We start from the raw sequence: 21795 nt of genomic DNA, 5'->3' as shown, positions 1-21795 counted from the left end.
AGAAGAGGTGAGGAATTGGATGGCCAAAGGGGAAGAATTCCAAGTCAAAGATGGAAGGCCCTTCTACCAAGACAAGTTGTTTGTGTCAAATCTGGAACTGCAAAGACAAATAATTGAACACTGCCATGATGAGCCATTGGCTGGACACAAGGGTGTGAAGAAGACTATGGAGCTGATCCGAAGAGAGTTTTGGTGGCCGGCAATGGAAGCTCAGGTGCGGCAGTATGTGGCCACTTGTGAGTTGTGTCTCAAAGGGAAGACTCCAAGAAGGGCTCCCCAAGGTCTATTACAACCGTTACCCTTAGTCCCATACCCTTGGCATACCATTTCCATGGATTTCATCATGGATCTCCCGTCCAGTGGGGGTCTTTCGGTCATTTGGGTGGTGGTGGACCAATTCTCCAAGATGAGCCATTTTGTCCCTTTAAAAGCCCTCCCAACTGCCACTCAGCTGTCCAAACTGTTCACACAGCACTTAGTAAGGGCCCATGGTATTCCAAAGATAGTCATTTGAGACAGGGGCCCTCAGTTTGTCTCTCGTTTTTGGAGATCCTTCTTAAAAAGGTTGGGTGTAGACTCCCGTCTGTCTTCCAGTTTCCATCCTGAGACGGATGGACAGACGGAAAGAGTTAATCAGGAATTGGAGCAATATTTGCGCCTATTTTTGATGGATCAAGAGGGAGAGTGGCCGGACTTGATTTGGGCAGCAGAATTCGCTTACAATAATGCTGAACATGCTTCCACTGGTTACTCCCCGTTCTTTTTAAATTCAGGTAGACATCCAAACACTTTGGAAGATAAAGAAATCTGTGATGTTCCTGCAGTGGAAACGGTAGTGCAAGAATAACATGAGGCCTATCGATTAGCTTCCAGAAATCTGTCTAAGGCTAAGGTTTCCTATAAGAAGCAGGCAGACAAGAAGAGGCGTCCAAACCCAGTATTTGAGAAGGGAGATCAGGTCTGGGTTTCCACTAGAAATTTACGCCTGAAGGGGAATCGGAAGTTTCAGCCAAGGTTTGTGGGCCCTTTTCAGGTAGATCGAATGGTGAATCCCGTCAGTGTTAAGGTTTGTCTTCCTCCAAGGTTGAAGATTCATCCAGTTTTCCATGTTTCTCTGCTCCAGCGAAGTCCAAAGGGATTAAGGGCTGGGAATTCTCCCTCCTCAGTTTTGGTGCACGGAAGGGAGGAATTTGAGGTGAAGAGAATTCTAGATTCTAGACTTCAAAGAGGGAAAATATTCTATCTAGTTGACTGGAAGGGTTACGGGCCTGAAGAGAGATCCTGGGGGCCACAATCCAATATCCATGCTTCACGTTTGCTCCGAGAGTTTCATCGCACCCACCCCACTAAGCCCAGGGAGGAGAGGAGGGAGGGTTTGGTGGGAGGTACTGTCAGGTCTGAGGCTGAGATCGCTAGTTTCCCTAGGTTAAGGATACAGCCCAGGAGTCAGGCATGGCGAGTAGGGGGAAGGCGAAGAAGCGTTTCTGTAAGATCGCTCTCCGCCTTCCGACGTTCTTTGTAAGCTTGGTTGTTTTTTCCCCCTTCCAAGATGGCCGCTGGCAAGTCATCTTTTTCCTCAGATGTCTCTCAGGCAGCGGTGCAGTGTTCCGTAGTTGATGTTGCGCGCGCGTGCTCTGAGCGCGGCGCACTTCAACCGTCTAACTTCTGTGAAGAGGCGGAGTATTTGTGAACTCCGTTCTCTTCAGTCTTTCCTGTCAGAGTTTCTCGCAAAATTCCAGCCTGAGATAGTTGCACTCCTGTGCGACCGTCTTCCGTCCCGAGAGTGGGATTTTTGTATGAGTTCTTCTCCCTGGTTTTAGTGGAGTTTGTTCCGAGCATCCAGGATTGAGGCAAACTTCTAGAACCCGACGTCCCGTCTCAGCGCCGCAGAGGTGGAGAAGAGGCAGAGGCAAGTCTAGTAATTGCCAGCCAGAGAAGTAAGTGCAGCCTTCTTTCATATCTAATGAGGCTCCTGCAATTTAAAGAAAATATCCAGTGACTCTATAAACTGAAAAGAACCAGATGGACTTTCAGTCAGCAAGCGAGAGAGTCAACATTATAGAGACTTACGTTCCTGAGGCAGTTTTCGCAACAGAAGTAGCACCTGCAGTAAAGAACTGTATTCAGCAGTGAAGGTGTTATGAAGAGACAGTAGGAAGGAGAGAGTGAGAAAGTAACTTTCACAGATTGTTCGATGTAGATACAATTATATATATATATATAAAGGTACTTACCAACTAGCATTCATCTGCGAGGTTCTGGAACTGGAAAGAAGAATTTGGTCTTCGTTCATCAAGAACACATTCCCATTTATGAAAAGACAATAAACCTTCTAAGTGGTAGTCAGGTAAAGGCAGTCAGTTAGAGTGGTAGGTGGGTTTTTCTGTTATTGGTTTTACATGTGATTCTATTTGCAGGAGTTGCTACACGCCTCCAGTTCAACCCCTCTTCCGCTTAGAAGGTGCTCAGCAGAATGAGTTCAGAGAGCAGCTGCCCACTTTGTCAGGACAGGTGACAGAGTGAAGATACTTCTAATTGCCCTTAGAGTTAGTTGATAGTAGAATTGTTGCTGAGTAACTCTCTTTACAGGAGTCGGGAGGAAGAAGTTCCGAGTCCAGTCCAGGAAGAAGTCACAGTGCAGTCTCTCTTGTCTGTCCAATTCCCCTTTCCCCCTCTCTGCTGCTCGTGAGCTTTTTAGTTCGCGGTAGAGGAGTGGAGGAGTGGAGAGTCAGCATCGGCTCCTGTGGAAAAGGCATGTTCAGCTAAGGTACTTGACAGTTTGTTCCTCCAGTTCTGCCTCTGTTTCCTCGTCCTAGTCCTCTCTGTGCTCCCCCTTCTTGATGAAGGTCTGTCCTGTTCTGGCTCATCAGTTGGAATTGCAATAAAAAATTATTGGATTTCTTTAATGAATCATATGTTGTTTCTTGATTAATGGCTGAAATTGGAGCATCTGATAGACTCCCATCCGAGATGTCACTTTCACTTACTTCTATAGTATTGCTCACATTTTTGGACATGGATATTTTGCCTGTTTTCTTTTCAAATAAATGATCATATTTCTTATGGAACGTTAATGTCTGTCCTGATTCATAATCTGTGAAATCACGAAGAAACTTTCTTTGTTTTTTAGCCGTTATTTCTTCTTCCAGTTTATCCATTTTCACCATTAAAATTTTTCATGTGTTCCTCCAATGCTTCCTTTGTGATAAGTTGACTAATTTCCTGTAAGATTTTATCAATTTCCAATAAAATTCTGGCACGGTCTTTTATTGCATACTTGATCAGGATTCGCATCATTATCATTGAACATGATGTTGAATTGTTAGACCACTCATCTAACATATCTGTATCCGGATCTTCATACGTGGGAATCGTAAAAATACGCAGACCTCTTGGTACACGTTTAACATCAATGTAAAGTTATAATGATTCCGCTTCCCACCATTTGGATAACTCTTTTTTGTGTAGTTTTTCCAAAGTATTAAAGAGAGTTTGTAGATTGATTTCTTCTGTTATACTCGATATGGAATTAGATTCATTGCCACCAGATCCACTTTGAGTGAAAAACATTTTATCCGCAGTTTGCTTTCTCCGAGCATCTAAACCACTTGCCATATTAAATATTCAAACCAGCATTCGGTGCAGGTACTGAGACTAAGTCGGCTCGAATTATACCATGCTCCCTTCCCCTCAGTGCATACGCGATCAAAAGGAGACAAGTACCGGAGGGATCTGATAGACAACAACGGAGTCGGGTGCAACAACCAAGGTGTGCTCCTTACCCCCGTGTGTCACATCAGGATGCCTCACAGAAACATGTACCCCCAGCGAGTTCCTAGTTTGTTAGTGCTCACCGGTTAAGGCGCGTAGTTCACCATTCACCTGGTGTTACCACAAATACTCCAGTCCTTCAATCCAATATACGATAACCGATGTCACCACCTTCGGGGGTCAGCCAGATATCCAATAAATTCAAAGTCCAAGAATATCGGTGCAGAAATTCAGGCTGTCGTGGGCGGTCCGAGATAGGACACCGATAATCCTAATACTATACTCCAAAATTCTTCACTCGTCCAGGAAGAAACTCGGACACTCCAATTGCTGCAAATAGTTTGATTAGGCAGGGTAAAAAACGATGCGTTTCGGCTTTATGCCTTGGTCACGCTCGTAAACATTTACATTTCCCATGTTTAAATACACTTCCTGTTTGTACGGACACAAAACGGAAAAAGGACTCATTGGAATAATGCCCGCATAGCATAGTAACTGTGGCGGCCATCTTAGAAAGGCTACAGACATCCTTGATATGAATATCTTGAATGTAAATAACATCCGTAGTACAATGCCAATTACTTGAAATCACAAAATATAGCGAATCAAAATAAAAGTTCACAATTAGAACCGCTAGAACAATTAGAACCTGTTACCATCCTGACAGCATCCATCAAACAGGCACCAACTCCGTGAGTACTTAGCACAGAAGGATTTATTCCAACTTCGACCCAGACGCATTTCGGCGGGACAACTGCATCAATTTCTCTGCCATTAGTACAATGTTATATATATATTATCTCTTCACTCTCTTAAGGTTGTCACAACAACCCACAGACAAAAGTAATAGACATAGAAGGCTCATGTTATGGTCAGTTGTTATGGCAACAGGAAAACAGACCCAGCTGAATAAAAATACAGTTAACATACAAGAACTCAAAGTAACGTAGCTGTAAAAAACAAAATTATGCTACGGTTATATCGTCACACATTAGCAGTAAAGGAAAAAAGAATTACAGCATGTAAAGGGATAATGTGTATAAGTTCCTATTGGTTTTGTGTGCACATCTAAAGTGAAACGTACCCAATGGAAATAAAAGACAAATTAGAGGAAATTGTAACCTTCCTGACGCCATGAAATTCAAGGGCTCGGTAAATTGAGAATAGACACACCTATTGCAAACGTTAGTGTAGCAAACGTGCTATTATCACAGGTTAATCCCATTCATGAGATAGATGCTCACAGTAAGGGGATATTGTCTACACTGAAAGACAGATAATAGGTGGCGTAAAGCTGCAAGGTGTGCCTACAGACATCGAAAGGATATTAGCGATCTGTGTGGATCTGTGAGAAAAAGTCTCACGGGACTGCAGACTGGATCACGCCCATGTGGGCACTATGACAGTAGGCAGATTAGCAGTCCTCCCCTATGTTAAGCCCTATAATAAAGTAAATGTTGATTTGGCTGTAATTATCAGAAACAGTCCTGGGAACGAGAACCACAATTAGAGGGAAAGTGAAAAATAAAGAGAATAAAAAATAAGTTATAAAGTACGGGAACTAAACTATATATAGATATAACTCATGCCCCCGCAATGCACTGCTGATGATGTCACATATTAGATCATTCATGACAGGAGCCACGGACCCGCAAGCGTTTCGCAGTGGTGCAATCCCGCGAACAGGCTGGCTGCTATACAAAATACAAAAAGACTTGCCCCTAGGTGGGATGCACTCTCAGGTGGAGATTACACCAAAGCAAGGGCACACGCCATGAACAAAGTCCTTTTGTGGTTTCCTGCCAGATGTGTTTCGGGCCAACACCCTCTTCAGTGGCAGACCATGTGATGTGGCGGCGTGCGGCAACCACCAGTGGTTCGCCTGAGCATAATTATTACGGGGATTTACTGGTGAGTGCATCCAGCCTAGGGGCAACTCTTTTTGTATTTTGTATAGCGGCCAGCCTGGTCGCAGGATTGCACCACCGCGAAACACTTGTGGGTTCTTGGCTGCTTTATTGGGGCAGCTAACTGTGGAACAGGAGGTGCCTGTTATATGCAGGGGTGCAGGCGCAAACATCGGCAATCCTTTTAAAGACATTTTTGAATTTGAGTGCCGGCGGCGACCCACTTGGCACGTATCCATCGCAGATTTTTATAGATAACTACGTTTATCTAAATGAGGATATCAAAAAATCTGGCATGGGTTTGGCCCTCCAGGACCGACACTGGAGAGCCCTGCATTAGAGTATCATGGTCAACTGTGTTGAAGGCAGCTCAGAGGTCCAAGAGAGGTAGTGCAGCAACCCCATTCCGGACTACTGTTTTTTAAGGTCATCCAAGATGGTAATGAGCGTAGATTCTATGCCTCATCCTGGGCTGAATCCTCTTTGGTAGTCTGAAAGTATGGAGTGATCTTCACTAAATTGTGACATCTGGGCGAATGCTGCTCTTTCTATCAGTTTGTCAAAGAAAGGGCCATTTGTAACTGGTCTGAAGTTGTTGGAGTCGGCGGGTCCAGGTTTATTTTCTTTAATAATGGGAATATGAATGTCTTTTTTAAATCTTCTGGAAAAATTACAGCAGTTAAAGAATTATTGATGCTTTTTCTTACTGGTGTGGCAGCGGATGTAATTAAAAGAATGTTTTTGAAGGTTCGTGGTGAACAATGGTTAGAAGGGTAGGCGACTTGCCTGCTTGCTTTGACCAGATCCATAAATTCACTTTGTGATATTTGTCTAAAGGAATGCAGAGGTTGGGTTAGCCTACTCTTTGAGGGATTGTTTGGAAATGGGTTGGTGCTGTTGGTTTTCCTTTGTTTTTAATAGGGGTCCAACATGTCTGCTTTGGTTGTGTTATGATTTGCCAGTTTTTCAGTGAATTCTTAAGTAATGGGATGTTACTTGTGTGTATTTAGGTTTATGAAATTCTAGGATAATTATATAACATTCTTTTTTTGCATATTTAGCATTTTGAATTTTGTCTCAATACACATTGTTTTTAGTTCTTTTTATTGTTGACTTGTAAATACTGTTAAGTTTGTGTAGATGAAATCTGTCTTGATTGCTGTTTGTTTTGAGTCAGGTGCATTGCAGCTTTATAATTTTTTTGTTATCTTTTTAAGTCCTGTATTTCTCCAAAGCATTGTTTTATTTTATCCTGTTTTCTTGTTCTTAGTGGTATTAGGATAGCAAAATCTTACTGTAGACACTCATACAGTTTTTGAAGGAAATGTATTGTGTCTAGATCTGTGTTGGATGTTAGTTGTGTTTTTAAGTATTTAAAATTGAGTTTGTTCCACGGTCGACAGGAGGATGCATGTAAGGTGGTCTTAGGTGTGTTGATTTGTGGTACTTTATTTTGGAAAGCTACTAAATGGTGGTCTGGGCATTTTACTGTAATCTTTTGAAATGTAACTAGTTCTGGATTTTCAAAAATGACATTTATGATATGTCTGAAGATGTGTGTGGGTTTGTGTACAATTTGATGTATGTTCAGCACGACTAGGCCAGTGATGATAGTTTTTAGATGGGGCACATTGGGTTTGTGAAACCAAATGTTTAGGTCACTAAGAATGCATAGGTTAAAGTGTAATGCTATAACAAGGTTTGAAACTGTGCCTAAAAATGTGTCTGGGAATGTTGCATTGCAAGGTGGGGGAAGGGTCAGATTCGGATCACAATTTGTCCCGGGATCTGCCCAAAAAAGTAGCCCATATTTGGGGGCATGCACTTTCATGAAACACCATTTGGTTACTCTCAGAGGTCTCATTTGTAGAGAAATGTTTGGTAAATTAAGCATTTTAAAGCTTATTGAGCCAGTAACATTAATAAAGACTAGGAGCACTGCAGTTCTGAAAACTGAATACTTACCTGCAATCTCAATGCCCTGCACAATGTACTTAGATACTCTTCCCAACCACCTATGTCCTTGACTCTGATCATCACATATATCAGAAATCTAGTACAAAGTCAAGGGGAAAGGGTTAGACTGGAATCTCTGGTAATAAAACATATAATAAGAAAAATAAGAGGAAGAGCAGCTCTGAACCTCTGCCTTGGAGAATAGAACCTATAATGACAAAAAGTAAATGTTTATTATAAGATTGTTGTCTCCCCTCACACACTAACTGTTGCTTCCTCCCTTCTACTCAACCCACCCACCTCTGCTGCACCCCCATGATCTTTTGTTAATTTATTTATGAGAGCGTGATAGCAATTGACAACAGCGGCTCAAGATTATAAAAAGTGTGTCACACTACATGGAATTTCATTTCTTTTTATTCACCATTTTATTTATTTACTTTCTTATTCCATCTGTTCACCTCTCCTGCCTTCTCACTTCAGACGATTGCTCAGTGGGTTAGACGCACTTTGCGCAGTTTGGATCCTGGAGTCTGCAAACATTTTCATCCTTTCCATGTGGATAAAATGACACCAGTAGAAAATGTTACCCTTCCTAGTACATATCCCTTAATGGTAATTGTACAGACAGCACTGCATCCCAGAGTAGCGCGCTCATGGGGTGCACCTGGATGGCGTTCCTGACCTCCTGCAATACTTTGAGTGTATTGTAGCTCCCAGAAGCACCCTTTGTATATGCAGATTTTGCATGACCGTATGGCAATGTGTCCGGTCATGATGTGCACATCTTTGATGTCACTAGTCCATGTCTCGACGAGCAGACATCAGCGTTGTACAGGACAACAGCAAAGATATGCAACTAATTCACATAAAAAAAGATTTCTAATCTACTATTAACCTCTTATCTTGGGTTCTGAAGTAGCTTGCTACTCATAACAAAGTGCTCCAACTCTTCAGGGATAGTAAGCGCTATATAAATGCAATTAAAATATGTTAATTAAGCATGTTTTTCTGTGAGATGAAAGGCAGCCTTCAGTCTTATTTGCGTTTTTGCATTTTTCGCAACTACTTTACTGTTATCTGAAAGACAACATGCCTTTTAAGTTCATTTGATGCCACATAGCAATGATACACATAAATACACTCCACCTCATACCACATAATTCTAATCAGCATCATTTTACTCACACACACAGTTCCATGCAACACAATTCAACTCCACACATTATCATTCCGCACAATTAAGCAACACACCACATAATTCAACTCAACATTTACACAACACACCATGTACATCCAATCCATGCCACACAATGCCACATCATGCCTCAAAATTCAACAGCACACACCACATAATTGAACTGCACAATATACCACTACACAACACAAAAGGCAATTCCATATAATTACCCTCCATGTTACACAATCCCACTCCACATAATTCCAGTACATTCAAGTCCACATAATTACTATCCACATAATTCCACTGCACACCTTGCCACATGATTCTACCTCACACTATTTCACAATTAGCAATTCCAATCCATCCCACATAATTCTACTCCCCACCACATACCTTCCTTCCGTTCCATAACACATGAGTAAAACACATGGTCATTTACAGCGCCAATAGCTGTAACTCTTGCAAATGCAAGACCTAGTGACATTGCCAATGCTTCTTCTGTTTATATTTTGGCAGTTTTATATATTGTGAACTCAGCCCAAGGCATAGGCTATTTGAGGGCTGTTTATGAGCACCAATTACACTATACAAGATTAGTTTTTTTATTTAAGGGCCTGGAAGATTAAATGATATGCCCAGAATTACAGGATGTCGAAAGCTGATGCCGGCACTTGAACCTGGTCCCCCATCTCTGCAACTCTGACCTTCAGGCCACATATGCCAATGCACATTCAAAGGATGAAAGTGGAGGATATTGTTCTTGAGATGGACACTGGGGTCAAGGTGACAATGGCCTACACCCTGAGCAATAGAGCAATAGAGCAACAGCGAGGCCCCTTCGCTAATTAAATTACTCAAACCCTCCCCAGCCCTTCCCAGCCCTCCATTGCCTGAACAACAGAACGGACATGCCCATTGTATTACTAAATTACTGAACCCCTCCCCAGCCCTCCATTGCCTGAGCAACAGAACTGCCAGGCCCATTCTATTACTAAATTACTCATGCCCTCCACTGCCTAATGGCAATGGCCTGGCAGGGAGGGGATTAAGCATAAAACACCACTGCTGTGCCATCCATAGGGGTGGGGGCTGAGGTGAAGATGGCCAAAGTCCACAGCATCACCTCTACCCCACAGCGAGGCCCCAGCACAAATCCACACTGCCCCGCCCACCATGCCCTGAATGAGGAGGCTCATGTGCGAGGTGTCAGAAAAAAACAACTTTTCTGGACTGCGAGGCCCCAGGAGGGCTGAGGTGAGAATGGCTCAATAGCCTGAGCAACACCTGGCCCCCAGGGAGGCCGATTGTTGCATACAATCACCGGCTCCACAGCCCACCTTCAGAGCAATAGCTTGGAAAGGCAGGGGGTCAAAGAGAGACCATAACTAATCATCGCTCAACAGCCTCATCACACGGCCCCCCCAGCAAGGCCCCCCCAGCAAGGCTGCTTTACTCTCCCTCTGTTGCCAGGGAAAGAAGGGGAAAAAACGGTCCACACAGAGCGCACTGAAACACTGGCCCTTCGGCCAATGCCCAGCTGCCCGCTGTGCCAATCCATCCCTAGGTGGCAGTCTGTAAAGGAGGAAGAAGTAAGATAAAGAAGTTGGTGTAGGGTTGCATCTGGTCATGATGACCTTGGTGAGCTGTGTTGTTTTTGTAGAGTAGCCTTGTTGTGTAATAGACATGGAGAATGGGAGTTGTGAAGAGTGGCATGTTGTTTATTTTGTTTGCGTCTACTTAGGATGGAAGGCTTATGGGTAAAGGGTGGTGGTGGAGCATGTGGGTCATGTTTTAAGGCCCTAAATTATGCGGTGGATGAGAGGCAGGTGAATAAGTGTTATTGTGTTGGCGTATTTGTAGTGGGTGTTGGTGAAGATTGAAAATGTGGGAGTAAAGATGGTTTAGGATGTGTATTATTTGTGTAGGTATGAGAGTGGGAGTGGGTGTATGTTTTTAATTTGTGACGGAATGTATAATGAAATTTTGTGTTAGATTTTGATGTGCTGATGTATGTCTTATGTTTTGTTTTTGTGGAGCAGTGAGAGGAGATATTGATGTAGTGGTTTTCTGAGAAGGATTTGTTTTTAAAGTACTGTTGGTGAGTGGAAGTTGAATGGTAAAGGGGTGGTGATGTGTTTTGGAAAAGAGTGTATGTGGTGTATGAGAGGGGATGGACGGGAGTTATGAGTGTGTTAGAGTTGTTAGCTGGGAGAGGTAATATATGTGGTGGAGTAGAGTGTAAGGATTGTTTGGTTGTGTGCTTTTGGTAAACAAAAGGAGGAGTGTGTTGGTGGATGATATGATGAAGTTTTGAGTATAGGTTCGGTGGTAACAGAAAGAGGTCTGTTAAGGGCAAGTAGAGGGTAGAGCTGGTGTTTTGTATGAACAGGGAGTGTGTGTCTGGAAGGGTCAATGTTATGTATAATGTGGCTTTGTGTTTCATTGGTGATGTCTGGATTTGTTTGTTGTATAGAACAGAGTGGTATTTTGTGTGTGAAAGAAGGTACCATTCTGTGGAAGTTGGGATAGATAGGTATATAGATGTGGTTTGTGGGGTTTGCAGTGGTAGTTGAAACATTGAAATGTGAATAGAGTATGTTTGAAGTAAATGAGTAGAATACATTTGCTGTAAGTGTGTTGTTATGTTTGAAGGTCTTGAGTTAAGGTGGTGAAGGATAAATGGCAAAAAGGGCAGCATTTTTGGCCCTAGGCCTGACCAGTCACAACAGAGCTAAACAGGCAACTCTCAGCCCTTACCCTTGAGGCCTGTGCAGAGATGCCCTGAGCCCTAAGGTAGAATAAATAGCCTTAGGTCAAGTGACTTTTAGCAAATTGGAACCCTAGCCCTTACCCTTACCGGTCAGAACCCTAGCCCTAAACCCTATGATCAATGGGAGACCTGGCTCTTTCCACCAATCACAGCCCTAGATCTACCAACCAATCAAAAGCCAAAATCTATGCCCTAAGTCCAATACAAACCTTAACCCTAGGAAACAATCAGAACTCCAGCTCTATCAGCCAATGAGAACTCTAACCTAATCCCTATGTCCAATCGAAACCCTATGTATGTGAGGCTAGAAACCACATGGTCTCTAAAACAAGATGTGCACTACTTTAAAATGATATACATCCATTCTTACTGATTCAATACAATATCATTAGATTGTAGTCTATGTTTTAATACAACTTCACATAAACATAAACAATTATACTTCTCAGAAGTTTTTACAACAATATAAGTTCTAACAAATTTAAATGATGCTGTCATCAAAACACAATAAATCATTTGAATAATTCATGTCCTGAGATGTTGTCAATATAAACCCAATGCATTTCGGGACCCTCGTCCCTTCATCAGGGGCATAGCTGTAAAAAATACACAACAAAAACATTAGTGCGGCAATGGATCAATAAAAACTTTAACTTGCTTCTTCAATAACACAATTTCATTGGTGATAGTGGTAATAGTTCATTAAAATATTGACTGTCTTTTTCACCCTGTGTAGCATGCCTCAGTCGTAGTCATTGTCATAGCGTCTTAAAAATGTGTGATCACCACGATAAGTGCAAGTATTATCTGATACTTCCCAATGTAATTAGATCACAACAACCGCCTCATGGCACTACTTACACAAAAACACATGAAGATCTGAAATGCTGTTTACATAAATGCCTTGATTGCCTTGAGATAGTTACAAAATACTAGGCAAAGAACAAAAAAAACAGTTGTAAAGTTATGCGTCCCCAAGTGAATTACTGCTTGACTATTGTAAGGACAACTACATACCACAAGATCTCAACAAGATTTACTGAGACCTGTGAAAGTGGTAAATCACAATTATCAGTTACAAAATACACTCTGTCACACCATCTACCAGATACTAACGTAGGTCAACCCAGCTTACAGGCAATCTACTATTGGCACAATTCGACTGTTTTTCCTCTGAGTACTGCCTTTTTAAATGTCAGGATTTTGACTGGTAACATATTTGGTGGAGGTGTAAAAGACGACTTGTTTCTTAGGCCTCCACAAAAATGACAACCCACTACATCGAGAAACAGCACACCGTTCCAGATTTTAGGTGTGTGGTCCTAAGATCAATGGTAAATAATCAGACCGTGGAAACAATATTGTTCGAAAAGGAACAAAGATGGGTTATTAAATTGAAAACACATATCTTGGGATTTAACGACAATATCCCATGGGGGCAGTTTGTAAGGTAGGATTGATGGATTTTCCTATCAAAGCCGGACAGTACCAACACACAATTAAAGATACATGAGTATCAAACTTATCTATGTGATACAACTTATTGGTCCATTCTAGACATTCCCCATGATGGGTTTTGCGTTAGCATAACTACAACCTACTCCTCTTTTTTTGACTCCAATATTGGTAATTATGGTTCAGGGTCACTTAAACAATGGATCACACCTAGGAATCCCCATAATGGTGACACACTATTCCGTTTAGAAATAATCTAGGCTGAATACATTAACATCCATTATTCAAAACCTTATTATGACCTCTCACCAGAGTGTGATTTTGACAATTGTTTACCCCCAACGTTGTGTGGTTTCTGATAATTTTTCTACCATCATCTCCTCCATCGTGGGTTTAAAAAAATATATATATTTTACACTCCCAATGACACCATTAGTCCTCACTTTCCGGTTGAGCCAGAACAGGGCAGCCATTTTGTGTCGTTTACACTCTAGTCGTTGTCAATCCATAGTAGCCACAATTAAGTTAAATATATATATATATATTTATTTTTTCCCCATATCCCATGCTCAAGCATATATGCGTTTTTGGTGGGAAAACAGATCCTTATGCGGACTCTCCACACCTAAGAGCTCTGATGGCATGGTTATGCCCCAAGTCCAATTTTTCCATTTTTTTCCTCTTGTCCACACTTCCGGATAAAGCCGCTACAGGGCGGTCATTTTTAAGCATTAGCACTCTAGACGCTCTACGTCCTGAAAACTCGCATGCAAAAGTACACACAGTAACATTAAAAATGGGATCCTACTCTAGACCAGCAAGAGGCGGTTCCTGAGCGTATCAACTTGTAAGTAATCAGAAGAAGTTTAGACTTTGACGAGGTGAGTGTTCAACACGAAGGTGCCGCCCTGATTGCCTTACAATTATCTACAAGCCTTTTTTTAGCAAAAGGATTTCTAGCTTCATACAAACCTTTTTTTACCAGTGTTACGTTCTTCCAACAGTGTGTGACTAAAAGTGGAACTTCCTGCCGGGTGAACTATGGAGCCTAGGCTTCAACAGTGATAAGTATGTGTTATAGACTTATGGTGTGTTTGTATGTCTTTTCTGGTGTACGTCTATTTTGTAATAAAACGAAAGTGTGTCAATAAATCACGGCAATAACACCAATGGCCACATCAGTGAATGTGAGCAATTTCTTCACAAGTGACAACGTTTCTAAGTGTATGAAAGAATCACTATTTTTTAGGATCACTATATCAGATGTGTCACCCACATATCATGATAGAACATATCACGTGAGGTTGGTTTATTCACTAATAAGGTATTCACTTGGAAAGGAATGGCAATGGTAACCCATTCTTACAGTGTAATCAGGAACTTTACTGGAGACATTATAGGTGTTATTTCTTTTTGCTTTCTCTTTTCAGAATAATCACAGTAGGATTACCAGGTGGTATAAAATGTGTACAGCACCTGAGTATAATTGTGCAATTGCGGCACTGTATCTCAATTGGATTTAGCAGACCAACTATAGGAGTGGAACTGGGTACAACATTCGAAAATACTAGGTCCTGAAGAATAGCCATAGGGGTAGGCTAGAAACATGTCAACCTTTAGGATTTGGGCTCATTAAAATCCCACATAGTCCTATTTTGTTCCCCTGTTTTTAATCATACCGACTGGGGGGTAATTATAAAAGTAACATCACCCACTAGCCAGGTATTTTTAAACATACACTTCCTTTACCTCACTCCTCCCCAGCAGAACAATCTGCCTCACATAGTAATTACAATCAGTGCTCCCGCGTAGTTTGTCTGGTCGCAGCATGCCCCATTCCGTAGTGGAACGGGAAGGACCCTATGATGAAGCATGCCACCAAGGGGTAACCCTGGTGGGTGAGAGTTTTATGAAAAACCTTATGGTTTTTCCACAAGGTGAGTGAACAGGGATAACTTGGAACTCCACACAGCAAGAGGATCCCTTATTTTTTGTTTCTCATGTGTCAGGCTTTGTAGGGTGGCCACAGCCCAAAATATCCTCTAACTCCCTATTCTTTTGTGTATACGTGTTGACACTACAGTCAACACTGAGGGGAGAGCAAATTGTACCATGAGAGAAAGAAGCAAACTTTTCTAGGTTATGATGCAGTGTCTGGCCACACCCTTTTCTCTGCCCAAACTGTTTTTCAGGACCTCCTCTACCATTTATCACACATTCCTAATGTTCCTTTTTGTAAAAATTGCATTCCAGCCCATTGATTACACTTTAATCGGCTCAAGCTGGAGATTACGGCTCGAGCCAGAGAACGGTCCGGGTGCAAAGAGTACAGTCCGGGTGTGGAGATTCCGGCCCGACTGCGAACGGAAAGATAGGTGTTGTAAGTGATTTCTGTGAATACCAAAAATTGTAAGTGCCTTCTGTGAATAACAGAGGTAGTAAGTTTAGGATTTTGTGTCAGATTAGTTCTGTGAATTGGCCCGATGTTCTTACCACCTTCTTTGTCTTTTACTCACTGGGATGTTTAGGGCACAGATAAGCTGAGGCTACAAATGGAGGTGGCTGTCTTGAGGTTCCCTTTGAGGGCCTGTACAGGTATGAGATGAGGGCTCAGGGTTGCTTTGGAAGCTAGAGGGACAATCCGAAAAGCACAGGCTGGTGGGCAGGGCCAGAGAGGTGCTCCTGAAGTCAGAATCTCCTTGGATACAGGCTGGCTCCATCCATAGTTTGTAGTTCCCATTCAGTCTTTCAGGTAAAGGTAAAATCCAGCTTTACACGCCCTCAAACAAATCACTTTTCCTAGCCAGAAACGAATGCTACATACACTTTACAAACACAGTTTAAACCATAAAGCAGATTAAGCAGTTGCTTAAACACACTCTGGTTAGCCACTGAGGTGTTTGTTGGCTTTTACCAATCAAAAAGAGGAGGGGAGGGTGGATTGTGTCCTAAGGCCTGAGCATAGTAAAGAAGAAAATTAGGAGACAAATGTAAACAGTCAGTACTTTTAAAAGTACAAATTGCACAGAAGCCAAGATGTAAATTTCAATAGTCGTAATCGGTCTGTTGGAAATGTTTCTGTGTTGGTCGGAAGCAAGGGTTCCGACACGGGTTAGGAAAATCCCAATGCCTATCGGAGCCTTTACAACTGACATCGTAATGAGGCCATGTAATGTCAATCTGGGGCAGTGTCAAAATCCATGGGTGTCGCATGGGAACACCTACAACAAAATCCATGACATGCCTCCCTGAGGCAATGTAATGCAGCACCTCAACTTGTGCTGGGTGCAATTACACCCTATCTACAATACCATGAAAAGCCATGCAGGGTGGCTTTGCATGGCATTGTAGATATGGCCTGTACTGTGCACTACCGGAGCATCAAAAAATGATGCTCTGGTGGCACAAGGGGCTTGTAAATATGCCCTTAGGCTTTAAATGTGGGAAAAAGAATAATAATAGTGTGCCAGAAATGTTAATGTTTCAATTTTTGGAGATTTTCCTCACACCAGTGAAAGACAGTGAGCAAATAGAATTCTATATTTTTGTATCTACATGGGTGTTCCCATGTGTTTGTGCATCTGATGCATTTGCACAAGGCTATGTTTGAACAAGGGTCTATGGGACTCATATACAAGAAATAACGCATCACTGCACCAAGACAGCGTTTCGTCAAAATCTTTTATGCTCTGCGTTAAAAACCCTTTCAACACCATGGATGCACCGTATTTACAATACGAGCGTTCATGGCACAAGGATGCATTAGAAATTCTGACATAATCAGAAAGTTTCTGTCCCATAAGTGCCGCATTGCTGTAGTTGGATATTAAAAGGGACTCAACTACAGCAGTGCATAAAAAAACAGAGGCAATATGTCAGTTTTGACTGACGAAAATAGCCTACTGTCGCGCTGGGACGCCCCGTTGCTGGGGCAGCCATGCGCGTTACAAATTGAACTAATAATAATAACTGTATGGGGACAATGTATTAAAGTGTGCAAAGGTGAAAAGCTCACCTTACCCTCTATTACATTGGCCCTGTATGTCACGCAAACAAGTGGGCATAGTGTACTTATGTGTACCACTATGTTCAAATATGTGTGACATGTTATGTTATGTTAATGGGATTTGTAAAGCGCGCTGCTACCGTTAGGTGTCCTGGCGCTAGATGCATTAACCTGCTGGTCCAGAGGGAGAAATCATAGCTAAATACAGAAAAGCGAGTCGTGAGTGAGGAGTTGTTAAGGAAAAAGCCAGGTCTTGAGACCCTTCCTAAACTCAAGCAGGCCAGAGGCCTCTCTCAGCTGTGAGGGGAGACTATTCCAAAGCTTAGCAGCGCAATGGAAAAAACTTCTACCCCCCAACTGGCTGTTTTAATTCGTTGGTCTTGTACCCGTCTTGCTGTGGTTGAGCGAAGTACCCTGGAAGGGGTATACCAGTGTATGTATTTTCCCATAAAATCTGGCCCACCTCCTTCCAGAGTTTTGAAGACAATGCAGAGGGCCTTGAAATCAATCCGCTGTCTTATGGGTAGCCAATGAAGGTCACAAAGGCCCTTTTTTACAGATACAAACTTAGGGATACCCAGAAGAAGTCTGGCAGCAGAATTTTGTGCCGTCTGTAATCTGCTAAGTTGCCTTTTGTGTAACATAAGTCATTTATGTAGTATAGTGTGACATGCACTGTGTTAGTTGCATTATGTGTGCATTTACCTGCTGGGGGGATGTGATTTTCTCACAGACTCCATTGTTAGAAGTGACTGCAGTTAGTCAGATTCCTGTGCCACAGCCAATACATCATTCCTACGCCTGGGTCTTTGAGGCATAGGAATTTTGAGGCATTGCTAGAGCAGCAACTCTGTAATTTTTTCAAATGTTTCATGAACACCACTATGTCAGTTTTATGGGGGAGCTCCCATTGGAACGTCTACCTTGCATATATTAAAACTAAAGCAACGCAGCCGATTTCGAGGAAGGAAAAAACAACGTATGCCGACAAAAAGTGACACATCAGCCTAGACGCATCACCTTGCAAATATGGAGCAATGACAGAGCCACCGCTGAGTCAAAAAAATGAAGCAGTGGTGGTGCAAACTCCTTGTAAATAAGTTCCTATGTTTATGCGAGAATTCTACATTTACACAAAATCAAACTTGTCATAGTCAAGTATATGATCGGCAAGCATAACACATCTATCTACAGCAAGCACAAAGCCCATGGAGTTACCTTACCAAAGATAGACGTGGCGTATTTATGCCATTTTATATAGGTGAAACGTTTTTGTATTCGGTAAGGCAGCTAGACAGATAAACTGAGGGACAATGAGCTTGGCAATAGTGCCCCTTGTTATTTTCACACCATTAAATGACATACTACTGTTGAAAGCCCTTTGTTTACTGAGCTATTCATTGGAAGCAAGCAAGGGGAACAATTTTGCCAGGAAGCAGGCTTGTGATTTCTCAAGCGGGATCTCTGATAGATGAGTGTATATTGAAAACTAAATTGAGGATTTCTATTGCATTTCAGTGGAATCAGTCTAACCTGACTGTTCTCCGTTAACATTCTAAGGGGCATATTTACGAGAAAATTCTGCAGTACACATAGCAGTAGCAAATCATCATTACTTAAAGATTGTTTATGTGCAGGAATTGATGCCTTTCTGCACATAAACCATCATTAATGGCTTTCTGCTCTTTCTATGTGTGCTGTGTGCTGCAGAAAGCAGCACACATAGACAAAGCAGAAAATAGGAGAAATAAAAGCATTTCTCCTCGTGCACCATTCTAGCGCCTGCTCTTGCACTTTCAAAAAGCAATGGGTATTGCGGTGGAATGCCCAAAGCGACACCCATTGCATGCCCCTTTGCTACAGAGGTCTGCAGAGGAAAGGCGCATATTTACAAGGTGGTGTTAAGCCATGATAAGTGGCTTGGCACCACCTTGTAAATTTGGAAAATGACACTACGCCACTTGAGCATAAAAAAAAGTGATGCTTAGGTGGTGATAGGGGCTTGTAAATATGCCCCTATATTTTTTCTCTAAGACGAAAAACAATATTTTATGTGTATATATAGGATGAAAATGTAGGGGCATATTATCAAGGCCGGCGTTAAAAGTATCGGCGCTTTAGCGGCAGGAAACTGCCACTAAAGCGGCGATAATGGGCTTGATAATATCCCGCAGAGAATTCCAATAGAAGCCCATGTTCACACCAGAACATGGGCTTCTATTGGAATTCACAAGGGCATATTATCAAGCCCATTATCGCCGCTTTAGAGGCAGTTTCCTGCCGCTAAAGGGGCAATAATTTTAACGCCGGTTCTTGATAATATGCCCCGTAGTTTCTTGACTGATTTGTTAAATTCCCCCTCATTCAACTCTCAAGTGTACTAATAGTATAGACAGTGCTATATTTGTACAGTTGTTTCTCAGAATATTGTTTTCAGAAATATTGACATGAATATTGTTTCCTATACATTGTTTACAATAATAGTGTCCCACTGGATATAGATTTTTTGTAATTAACTCCAATATGGCTATATTTTTATACACTATTTTTAGTACACAATATTTATGTCAGGTGATATTCTGAAAAGGATATTCTGGGACCATACCATTTGCCTTGCTGCGATCATGACTTGCCAAAAAACAAACCGAGAAATGAACATCTATAGAGCACTGTTGGGTACATTGTGGGTACTTTATGTTGTATTCTAGGCTTTCCAGACAGTGAATTCCTGGGAGGAGAAGAGTCTGACAGAGTAAAAACACAAACATTGGAATTACTCAGTAAGTATTTTTTCGAGTGACATACCCACACCCACTGCTGTCATCTACATTGTAATCATGAACATAATTCCCTCCTTTATCACTGTATTCTTTATTGAAGCGTTCACAGGTGGTGAAAATGATTGCAATAGAATTGGCTGATGACAGAAAAAACTGGTAAATAATCAGTAGGCACCAGAAGAAACATTAATTCTGTGAACCAATTAATCCTGAAGATACAAATAATTGAAATGTTGTCTGCTGAGAGGACAGCTAAAATGTGAAAACTGTAGAATCCATTTTATATCAAGCTTCAGTTTTGTGACGATCAATAAGAGCTTGCAGAACGTCTGAAAGCCTGATGACTTGTGCTGAGCTTGCAGTGACTGCAAGGTCTTGAGAAATAAAGGAAATCACGAGATGATGAGTGAACTGACACTGCTTTTGTTGCAGAACCTGTCATGAGTCAAAATCCAAATATAGCTAAATGTCTGTTGTCAAGTAATGATTGGACAGATGTTTGGAAAGCCCCAACGTGGGTGGTGCCAGATTGGCTGTGTTATTTATACAAAATGTATCAAAAGTGTAAAACTCCCATGTGAATATTTGTACTTTAAGTCAGCCAACTGTGGGGGCGGTCCTCACTCAGCTGTGTATCATAAAATCTTACTTTGAACTTTACTACATACTTGTACTTGTTGTAATTACTTATTTATTAATAGGCTTTGCATTGGGTAGAGTGACAGGTCCATCAGACGATTTCCAGACTATCTACAGCCTATCTAAGGAAACTAAGGGGCTTATTTACAAGCCCTGTGGACTGTGAGAACATACCCTTTTGTGACGTTCTGGTGGCACACAGGGCTTAGCCATATCTACAAGGCCAGGTAAAGTAACCCTGTATAGCTTTTCATGGACTTGTAGATATTGAGTGAGGCAAAGCAGCACAAACCACTGCCTTGCCTTCCTCTGCTTCAAAGAGGTGTTTCATGCGTGTTGCTGTGGGTGTTCCCACGCAACAACCATGCACTTTGCTGCAACCGCAAATTTACAATACCTCATAAAACTGAGCCAGTGGCAAAACTTTGCACCTCCCTAGAGCAGGTGTAACGAGGAGAAATGTTTACATTTCTCCGAGTTTTTTCCACTTTCCACTTGTGCTGCATTCAGCAGCACACATGGAGTGAGGAAAACACCTCCAATGATTGTTTTTGTGCAGGAAGGTGCCGCTTCCTGCACAAAAATAATCATGCCAACAACCCATACGCTTTGCACCATGATGCAAGGGTGCCTGCGTTGGTGTACTGACACTTATTGTGCACTGGCTGAAAGGAAAGGAATGCAGAATATCTTGTAAATTCAGTGAATTCCTGCCCTTTCAAATTGGCATAGGGCAACAGAGCAAAATGACTTGCACCACTACCCTACGCTGATTCTTGGTAAATATAATCTATGGTTTCCCCCCAGAGGTATATTTTCATGTTCCATCACTCCACTCACAGGTGAGCTGACCACGCTTCCAATTTTGTCTCGCTGGTGCTATTATATTTGCAGTTTAGTACAAAGTGTTTTTTCATTAAGATACAGAATACAATAGCAAAATGGGTTGTGTACACACAGTTCAAACAGGAAGTGTAGGCTTAAGGAACAGGGGGGTATATTATCAAGACAGGCGATAAAATTATCGCCACTTTAGCGGCAGAAAACTGCCGCTAATACGGCGATAATGGGTTTGATAATATGCTCTATGGAATTCCAATTGAAGCCCATGTTAGATGTGAAGGACATCTCACCTGAGCTTCAATTGGAATTCCATATCTAACCTGAGCTTCAATTGGAATTCCATAGAGCATATTATCAAGCCCATTATCGCCTGTCTTGATAATATGCCCCAGGGTTTTAACTGATTTGAAAAAGAGCTACCTTCGTCTTTTACTCCTACAACAGGCTACAACTTGAGATCCAGTAAGCCTACTTGTTTGCAACCA

This window comes from Triturus cristatus, chromosome 5_2, assembly GCF_964204655.1.
Source record: "Triturus cristatus chromosome 5_2, aTriCri1.1, whole genome shotgun sequence".
Lineage (NCBI taxonomy): Eukaryota > Metazoa > Chordata > Amphibia > Caudata > Salamandridae > Triturus > Triturus cristatus.
Note: the sequence above shows the minus strand (reverse complement) of the source record.